Source organism: Microtus pennsylvanicus, chromosome 7 (genome assembly GCF_037038515.1).
Source record: "Microtus pennsylvanicus isolate mMicPen1 chromosome 7, mMicPen1.hap1, whole genome shotgun sequence".
NCBI lineage: Eukaryota > Metazoa > Chordata > Mammalia > Rodentia > Cricetidae > Microtus > Microtus pennsylvanicus.
Genome location: NC_134585.1, coordinates 107738902 through 107748715, shown reverse-complemented (window position 1 = coordinate 107748715; position 9814 = coordinate 107738902). Strand labels below are relative to the sequence as shown.

The following is a 9814-nucleotide window of genomic DNA, read 5'->3' as shown; positions in this document are numbered from 1 at the left end:
GTACCTCATATTAAGGGGAACTAGTTGGTATTTGTTCTCTATCACTAGTTTATCTTACATAGACCAATGTTCTTCCATGTGACGTATAATGTGAGAATTTCCTTCCACTTTAAAGGCTAAAATACATTCCACTGTGTGTTTTTCTTCAATTTTGCTTTTTTCATTCATCTACTGTGAGACACCTGGAGTGCTCCTATTGTTATTCAATTATTGTTCTGATTAGCATTTTGTCAACTTGACACAAGCTAGGGTCATCCTGGAAGAGGAAATCTTGGTTAAGTAAATGCCCCCATGGGATTAGCAATAGGCAAATCCATGTGGCAATTTTTTAAACTAATGATTGATGCGGGAGAGCCCATCCCACTGGAGCCAGGCCAGCCCTGGGCAGGTGATCCTGGGTGTATAAGAAAGCAGGAAGAACAAGCCAGTGGGGCGGAAGGCAGCAAACAGAGCTCCTCCACGGCTTCTGCTTTAGTTCCTGCCTCCAGGTTCCTGCCTTGAGTTCTTGCTCTGCCTTCCATGAATGATGGACAATAAACTGTAAATTGAAATAAACCCTGTCCTCTCCAAGTTGCTTTTGGTCATGTTTCTTTCTTTCTTTTTTTTTTTTTTTGTGGTTTTTCGAGACATGGTTTCTCTGTGATTTTGGAGTCTATCCTGGAACTAGCTCTTGTAGACCAGGCTGGTCTCGAACTCACAGAGATCCGCCTGCCTCTGCCTCCCGAGTGCTGGGATTAAAGGCGTGCGCCACCACCGCCCGGCTTTGGTCATGTTTCTTATCGTAGCAACAGAAAGCAAGCAAGGATACTATTATAAATAATGATTCTATGTACATGGATATACACAAGTATGTGTGCAAAACCGCTTTCAAGTCCCTTGTGTATTTGCCCAGAAATGGAATTACAGAATCATAAAGTAATAACCTATGTTAGATTTTTTTGAGGAAGCATTGTATTATTCCCTATGAAAACTTACCATTTTACCAACAATTTTTCTTCCTCTTTGTTAACAATTATTTTCTGATTTTTTTCATAGCATTATAATGATTCTGATGATTGTGGTCTTATTTACAATTCCCTAATGACTATTGATATTGAACATCTGTCCATAATTTTGGCTATCTGTATATCTTCTTGGAATAAATGCCTATCCAAGTTTTCTGTCCAATTTTCAAATAGAGTACGTTGTTAAATTTCAGGAGTTCTTTGCTTATTTTGGACATTAAGCTATTATTAGATTTACGACTTGTAAATGCTTTCCCCTATTCCTGGGTTGCCTTTTCACCCTGTTGACAGTGCCCTGCGGTGCACTAAAGTGTTTAATTTCGATGTGGTTCAATGTACCTACTTTCTCTTTTGCTGTTTACACATTGGATCTCACACATTAGCGCAGGCGATCCAACGCCATCAAATTTTCATCTTAAGGTGTTTTGTCATAGTTTCAGCACATATGTTAATCTTAGATTCATTTTGAGTTTGGTTTAATACCTGGCAAACAGGTCCAGCTGGATCCATTGCACATGGAGACAACTCCCCAACAATACAGTGAAAAGACTGGCTTTTCCACTGATCATCTCGGTATTCTTGTCAAAAACAATTAATTATATATGCGAGGGCAACAAGTTTTGTTTGGGGGCTGGAAACTAATGGCTATAATTTCCTTTTAAATGCCTATAGCTCCCTCAAATGCACTTCAAACCATCTTTACCATCTTACTGAGGCCTTCATCAGCTCCTCAGTCCTTGGCAGGTCCTTTTATGTTTGTAGGAGAACCACGCTTTAAAAAACAAAAACCAACTCTCAAACCCTGCGTTTTATCAGTAAAGTCCAGTGTTGTGGGAGTGAGGGTGAGGGTCACTTCTCCTTGGAGATTTACAAAGCTTGTCTCTTCTGAGATCAACCTTGTGAATTCGTAGGCTCCTGGAGGGAAAAATGGAACACATATTTCAGATGCTGGGAACAGCAGGAAACAAATTTTCCATCCTCCTATCTCCTTACCCAGTGGGCGCTAACAGCCAGCACAGATGAGCCCGTCTTCACGAGAAAGCCCAGGAAGGAGCCCCATGGCTCCCTCTCTGCGGGGCTGCCAGCCCCTCGCCCAGCTCCCAGGGCACACTTGCCCTACCCCACAAGCTTAGAAGGCCTAGGCCTGTCCATCACAGTTCCCTCCGACTCCCATTCAGCTTCAGCTAGGAGTCACATTTCCTGGCTGTTTCTACCCACCACACAGAGCATCTGTGAAATATTTCCTGACAGACTCTAAATGTTACCAACATCAATCACAGGGTAAGCAGCAAACAAGCATAAGACAGAGCAGCCATCTCTGTCAGATCCAAAGTGGTATTCATTAGGAAACGAGGAGACCTGCAGTCCAGCAGTGAACTGGGCTTTGGCCCCAGCCAGGCTCTTTCTTCTGGAGGCTGTTTCTCCCCACAGTTGGCATGAAATCTCAGGCATGCATACTGCTTAGTTTTTTTTGAATTTACAACATTGTAGTCCCCATAGTCACGGCATCTCCCGAGGTTCTCAGAGGTCACTGTGGTCAGACACTCATCGTGGCTGGATATGTTGGATGATCAGTTTCCCGTGGCCCATGGGTCTCTTCTCTTTCCCTAGAAAACCATTACATGAACATCCAGGAGGAAGCTCAACTCACTAAGCCCTGAAAGCTGCTGAAACCCTTGGCCTGTGGCTTTCCTGCTGTTACTGGAGCTTTAGCTGTTCAGACACCTGGCCAGGAGCCTCACCCACGGCTCAGCCTTGAAGCTAAAACAGGGTACCTCCTCCTTGATCTGACTGAGGCTGGCTAGAACTGGTCAAGGACAAACGTGTGGGGTAGAAAGAAGGCACAAGGCTCTTAACTTCGGGAGATGCACTCTTTGCATCTTCTGTGTGTGAGGAGTAGCCGGATTGCGGTCTACTATCTATGTCTGATTTTACCCTCTACTAGCTGACCTTGGGCAACTAGCTGCTGAAATTTTCCTATCACCCAGTGGCACCGGTCATCTTAACATTTTAGTATAGCATGCTCGTGCCTGTGGTGGTGCTGGTGAAAACAGCCTGCTGTGTTGCCAATCATATAAAAACAGCTATAGTTTTGTATAGTACTCATTGCTTGGTGAAGGTGATGAACGAGAGTGCTGGTAACTTGTGTATATACTGCACCCCTCCTTCTCGTCCTGCCTATACAGCCTCGTGCATCTGGTTTCCTCCTCACTTCTGAGCACATCACTGCCTCTCTCGCTTGATTCAATCCCACCTCGTGTTGTCCATCACGGCCCCCAAATAGACAAAACTCTGAATATGGCCGGTAAGAAGCCTTACTATGACAAAATTAAAAGTGACTTAGGACAACAAAAGGGAAAGAGTCAACAGGAACAACTCACCCATCAGGCATATCCCACGGCACCGTAGCCTGAAGAACAAGAGTGAGTACCACGAGCTGCGAAGAGCCTGCTTCACTGAAACAATGACACAAACAAAATTTAAGAAGGACCCATATCAGAGCTGGCAAAATGGTACAAAATGGAACAACCTATGATCAGTTCCTGAGTCCCACAGGATGGAAGGAGTAAACTGATCTCTGGTTGTCGTCTGATCTACACACATGCAATAGCATCTTCGTGTGTGTGTGTGTGCGTGTGCGTGTTCAGTGCTTGGCAATAATCGACACTTAACAAATATTAGTTATTCCTTTAGTGCAACAGAGTAGTTTTTCTTCTATCTGTATGTGTATATACATTTTAAAAAATCAATGTCAGGCAGGCACGGTGGCTGGTGTAGTCCCAGCACTCAGAAGACTGAGACAATACAGAGAGAGAGAGAGAGAGAGAGAGAGAGAGAGAGAGAGAGAGAGAGAGAGAGCTGGAAAGAAGGGAGGAAGGAGGGTGAGAGGAAGGGAAGGATGGAAGGAAAGGAACGAGAAAAAGTAGCATAATGCTGGAACAAGCAAATGGAGGAAGGGCCAGAGATCTTGCTGTATGTCTCTGATCAAGACTTTCCCCAGCTCATAAAAGAGGCTGCACTGTGCTATTGGAACAGCCAGGCATGTGCTCAACAAAGGAAGCCTTGCTGAGAAACGCAACAGTGGATGACTTTGTTCTGTGTTCACAGTGTGAGTATACAAACTGAGATAACACAACCCTGAGAGGATTGATTTATTCTATATTCCCTTGTCCAGAGAATGAGAAACTCTCCTTAAAGTGATCTACACTGTTCTCAAATCAGCCCTCTCCACCGTGACAGATTATACTCGCCTCCCTTCTCCTCTGGCAATGGAAATACCAATGAGACATCAGTCTCCCTGCTTCTGATTTTCTCCTGAAGTAGAATGCCAATGGCCCAGAATTAATGTGGCAGTTGATTTACTGTGTGGTGTCTGAAGGCACCTGCTCAAATCCTCGGGTACCTGGGAAGGAAAATGAGAAGGCAGTCCGTGGCCACTTGATGGGACTGACTCACTGGCCTGGGCTATGGAAGCTGGCTGAGTAGACAGAGTGCAGAGAGGCTGACTCACTTGGGATAAACATTCTGATGCGTAGATGGCCCCAGCCTGGGAGTTCCACGGTCTCGAACTCTTTCACATTCTATGCCCTTGATGAGCCAGTTAACCCTTCCAACCTCAGTCACTTTATCCACAGCACGGAGGTGGAACTTGCTCCTGGGATGACTGTGGGCTTAAAATGAGATAAAAAGGTATGAGCAGGTCAACTTTGCAAAAGCTGGCTCTCGTCTCTAAATACAAGAGTGAACATCAAGTTCACAGATACTAAGACAGAGATCTGAAAGTGGAAATCTGTAGCAGTTATATGGTGTGGGATTCCCCTCTATGGTGCTGTGAATATGTGTTATTACCATTGGTTAATAAAGAAGCTGCTTTGGCCTGTGGCAGGGCAGAATAAAGCTGGGTGGGAAAACTAAAATGAATACTGGGAGAAAGAAGGTAGAGTCTGGCAGACACCATGTAGCTGCTGAAGGAGAAAGACACCAGAAACTTACTGGTAGGTCACAACCTCGTGATGATACATAGAGTAATAGAGATAGATTAATTGATGTAAGAGCTAGATAGAAATATGCCTGAGCCATCAGCCAAACAGTGGTGTAATGAATAAAGTTCCTGGGTCTGGGCAACTGGGAAACCAATGCGCAGTCTCTGCTTACAGCTAAATACTTTAGGAAGAATATCTGTCTTGCCGGGCCTGTGGTACCCTCTGTAATCCCAACACTTGGGATGCAGAAGCAGGACTGTCAAAAGTCCTAGTTCACCCAGGTCATCCAGGGCCACCTAAAAAAAAAAAGACAAAAGAAAGAACATTTGTCACCTTCTCTGCTCTTGACCCTTGTGGTGGCTTCCCTGTTTCTCCTGGTTCCTGAAAGCTTAGAGAAAAGACCAGGGATGCATGGAATTCTTGGTGTGAGTCAGGAGTTTGTCTAAGTGGCGTACAGGGCGTACTAGCTATTTTTCTCTTGGTTGGGACAAAATCTCAGAGAAAAGTGGCTTCAGAGAGAAAGGAAGGGCTTATTTGGGCTCACGGTTTGAAGGCTCACGGATTGAAGGTACAGTCTGCCATAGAGAAAGCACAGGAGCAGAAGCGTGAAGTGGCAGCTCACCTACATCCTCAGCCGGAGAAAGACGAATGCTGGTGTTTGGCCCTTCCCCTTCTTATTCAGTCTGAGACTTTAGTTCAAGGAATGGTGCTGCCCACATTCAGGGTGGGCCCTTCCTGCCTCAGTTAAATAGATCCCTCACAGGTATACTGAGAGGTGTGTCTCCTAGATCACCTTTAATTCCTGTCAGGTTGACAGTGAAGGTTCACCATCACAGAGAGTAGACAGAACACTCCAGTTCATAAAAGGTCTTGGCCAAGATCTCTCTTCTCTTTCCTTTCCCCGTCCTATCCTCATGTCTCCCTCCCAGAAACAGCTCTGTCACTGAAAGGTGTAGAGACAGAGGCCTGTCCATCAAGGCTTCTCCCTAGAATCTGGTGCCTGGAAGCAGGAGTGGGGGACCCAGACTTTGGACAGGAGCACACATGGAGCCTGCTATTCAAATCGCTCTGCGAGGGTGGCTTACTCAGCACTCAGCGTGAGATTTGCTTTCATTCTCATGTGTGTGTGCGCATGTGTGTGTGCTCACATCTGTGCACATATGTGCAGCATGTTCATGTATGTGCGGGCACATGGGCATGCGCACACACAGAGGCCAGCTGACCTCCTTGGGGTTGGCCCTCAGAAGCTGTGCATCTTGCTTTCCAACAAAAGATCTGGAGCTTAGCAAGCAGGCTAGGCTGCCTGGGCATTGAGCCCTAGGCACCTGCTTGTCTCTGTGTCCCCAGCACTGTGATTACAAGGGTGCACCACCACTCCCAGCTTTGTGTACGTGCTGGGGGCTGAACTCAGGCCCTTCCATGAAGTGCTTTAGTGACTGAGCTATCTCCCAGCCCATCTCTGACATATTTGCTGTACGGAATACAAGCTCCTTGCGGAAGAGATCCTTGCCTGCTTTCCGGTTACCCCGCACAGTACTTGGCAAACTAGGGGCAAAGATCCATAAAGTAATTGAATCCGCAGTGAGGCCACAGCATGCTGCTGAACACGCCACTCAAAATGACCAGCCCTGCTAAACTTCCTGTACAACAGGCTTCCCCCAGCAGAGAGGGAACAGAGTACTCCTCCCTTTTGCCAGCTGCGCAGTGCTGCCCAATAAAGTTGCTCCCCAAGTAGTGGGTGGGCTATGGTGCTGGAGCAGTGGGTGAGAGCTCTGCATCCTGATCCACAGTCCAAAAGCAGAGAGAGACAGAGACAGAATGAACCTGGCATGAGCTTTTAAAACCTCAAAGCCCACTCCCCACTGACACATTTCCTCCAACAAGGACACTTCCTAATCCTTCCCAAACAGTTCCATACCCTGGTGACTAACCATTAAAATATGAGCCTATGGGGGCCATTCTCATTGAAACCATTGTACTTACAGGACCATGTAAAATGTCCAGGGCCCTTCCGAAACATTTACAGGAGGAAGATCTCCTTCACTACCTCCTTTGCAACCAAAGCTCAGGTTTACCTACACAGGACCTCAGCTCAGAGGCTCTGGTTTCATTCTACTTTGCTGGCAAGGGCAGTAGCAGTGGACATGTGGTGAGTTATGTCTTGGCTGCAGAGTGTTTCCAGTGCTGTGGGCAGACGTGGGCACCTCCAAGCCTTCAGCGAGGGTATGTTCTTCATGTGTGGTTTGGAGTTTTGTGAGGAAGTGCTCAGGCTGAGCTCTTTAGCGCTTCCTACGCTGCCCAGGCTGCAAGCATCCTTTTAGCACTCCTGTTCTGAAAGCCAGGGTCAGCTCTTACTGTGCGCAACCTGGCCTGATTCAGTTTACATCTGCTAGAATTTCTTGATATCCTAACAACAAAACACAGGTTTCGTCTATTCTGAATTTGTAAAGTGCCTGAAACTGGGTATGAAGTCTCCTTTGGAATCCTAGGGCACCACCAGGGGGCACTGTGGTATCTCCACTTAGAGTGGAAACTCATCTGAGCTATCAAGGTTCTGCAGGACTTGCCCAAGGACTCACAAGAGGATAGTGAGGTCCTGTGGTCATACATAACTCCCTGAAGCAAAATATGGACTGTAGGCTAGGTGGTGGCGGCGCATACCTTTAATCCCAGCACTCGGAAGGCAGAGGCAGGTGGATCTTCTGTGAGCTCGAGACCAGCGTGGTCTACAAGAGCTAGTTCCGTGACAGGCTTCAAAGCTACAGAGAGAAAAAAAAATGTGGACTGTAGGGTAGACTTTGGCAGTCAGGAAGAAAAACATACTTTGTTCCATGGTGGAATGGGCAGAAGTGAACAGATGGCAGTGGTGCTCAACCTCCCTAACGCTGCGCCCCTTTAACCTCGCGCTGTAGTGAACCCCGACCATAAACTTGTTTTCATTGCTATTACATAACTGTAATTTTGCTACTGTTATGAATCATAATGTAAATACTTTTGGAAACAGAGGTTTGGCAGAGGGCTTGCGATCCTCTGGTTGAGAAACCACTGCTCTACAGAATCTTCCTCTCTGCAGTAAGAATCAGTATTCCTCGCTGAAAGTGTAGGTGGCAAGATAAAGACATGGGGATATTTCTCTGTCCATCGTGGATTCTGCTAGGGCAAGAGCAGGACTAGATGACAATGGTATCCTTTGCTACCCCACAGAGAGAGTCTCTGAAACCCACCTTGGACCCATGAGGCATTCACTGGGTAGAGTGACGCACAGCCAAAGCAAACATAAGCCCGCTTTTGGCTAAAAAGCCTCAGTGCACAGGCCTGCCCTGAAAATACATTTAACACAGGTAATTTCTTTTCCATTTATTTTCCAGAACTCATTTCACTTGGCCAATTCCAAGCCAATAAATCTTAACATTAAGTCTGATTTGATGTGTGATGCAGACAGTCTAATTAAGGCCAGGGTATTTTATCAGCTGCTCTAAACTGTCTTCTCTCTGGTCTGCAATTTTTTTATGCTGGTGTTGATCATCTTTTTATTCATAAGGGCTTCATTCCCATTTGTCATGGTTGCATTAACTGGGCATCTAATGAAGGCTTGGATATAGAAGTCTGTGTCTCATTTATCCTTGGTAGCAAAATTAATAAAGCAAGGGGAAGATAGCTTCCTGTTCTGAAATGCTTTTAGCCCACCTTGACTCATCTAAAATATATTTCACCGTATCTTCTAGAATCGGGACTTGGCTCAGCTTTAGGATACAGCTCCCACTTTCTCCTTCACTGACTGACAGCCCCATACCCTACTCCCTGCCCACTCCGTGGCTTTCAGAAGCTTGGAGAAGAGTGGCCATCAGTCTGTTTTCCCCGAATACACATTTACTGAGTACCTTCTGTAGCTGAGGCTCAGATACAAAATGGTTCAAAGGGATGGGGAAATGGCTCACTGGTAAAGCCTTACAAGCGTGAAGAACATGTAAAACTTCTGGGCATGGTGATACAAGCTTGTAATGAAAGACAGAGACAAGAGAACCCCTGGAACTCGCTGGCCAGACAATCTAGCCTAGTTGGTGAAACTCCAAACCAACAAGAGATGCTGTCTGAAAGGACATAGACAAGGTTCCTGAGGATGACACCACACACATACACACACACACATACACCACACACCACCCCCTACCCACACACCACACACACACCTCACACATACACAACACATACACCACACACTCACACATACACAACATATACACAACACACACGCCACCCCTACCCACACACCACACACATACACAACACACATACACCATAAATACATGCACAGAACTATACACACATAAGCACATGGCACATATGTCTATAAAAATTTAAAAAGATTCAAAGCCCAACACAGTTAAACAGGTTATGTCACCACTGTTGGCCAATATCCAATGGAAGAAAACTCTCTTAGCCAAAGGCTAACTGTGGGAGCAAGCTGCAAAGTTCATCTGCTCTCTCTCTCTCTTGGCCTCTGGGAGGGTGATCTTTCCAACTAAGCCTTCTGTTAAAAAGTCACCAAGTGTCTGTGATAGCTTTGACTTGTGGACTTCCTGAGACACGAATGTACTCATTCCCCAGGGACACCATAATAATGAACCACTAATTAGGTGATTTACCCACAAATCTGGAGGACAGAAACCTTAAATCAAGGCTTTGGTAGAGTTGCTTCCTTTCGAGGGCTGTGAGGAAGATCTATGTTCTAGGCTTCTCTCCTTGGCTTACAGCAGAACCCGTGTCTTTTCCCTGTACATGTCGCTTTATATAAGGATGCCAATTACATAAGGGTAAGACCCGCCC

The 9814-nt window shown here is 46.0% G+C and overlaps 1 long non-coding RNA gene across 1 annotated transcript; it reads right to left on the bottom strand.

The window, feature by feature from the left end:
- Positions 1–613: 613 nt before the first annotated feature.
- LOC142855061 (uncharacterized) lies at positions 614–4645 on the bottom strand. Its single transcript, XR_012911401.1, has 3 exons — positions 4516–4645; positions 3386–3460; positions 614–1919 (listed from the first exon to the last, which is right to left on the bottom strand). It is a non-coding gene; the product is annotated as an uncharacterized LOC142855061 (long non-coding RNA).
- Positions 4646–9814: the final 5169 nt, after the last annotated feature.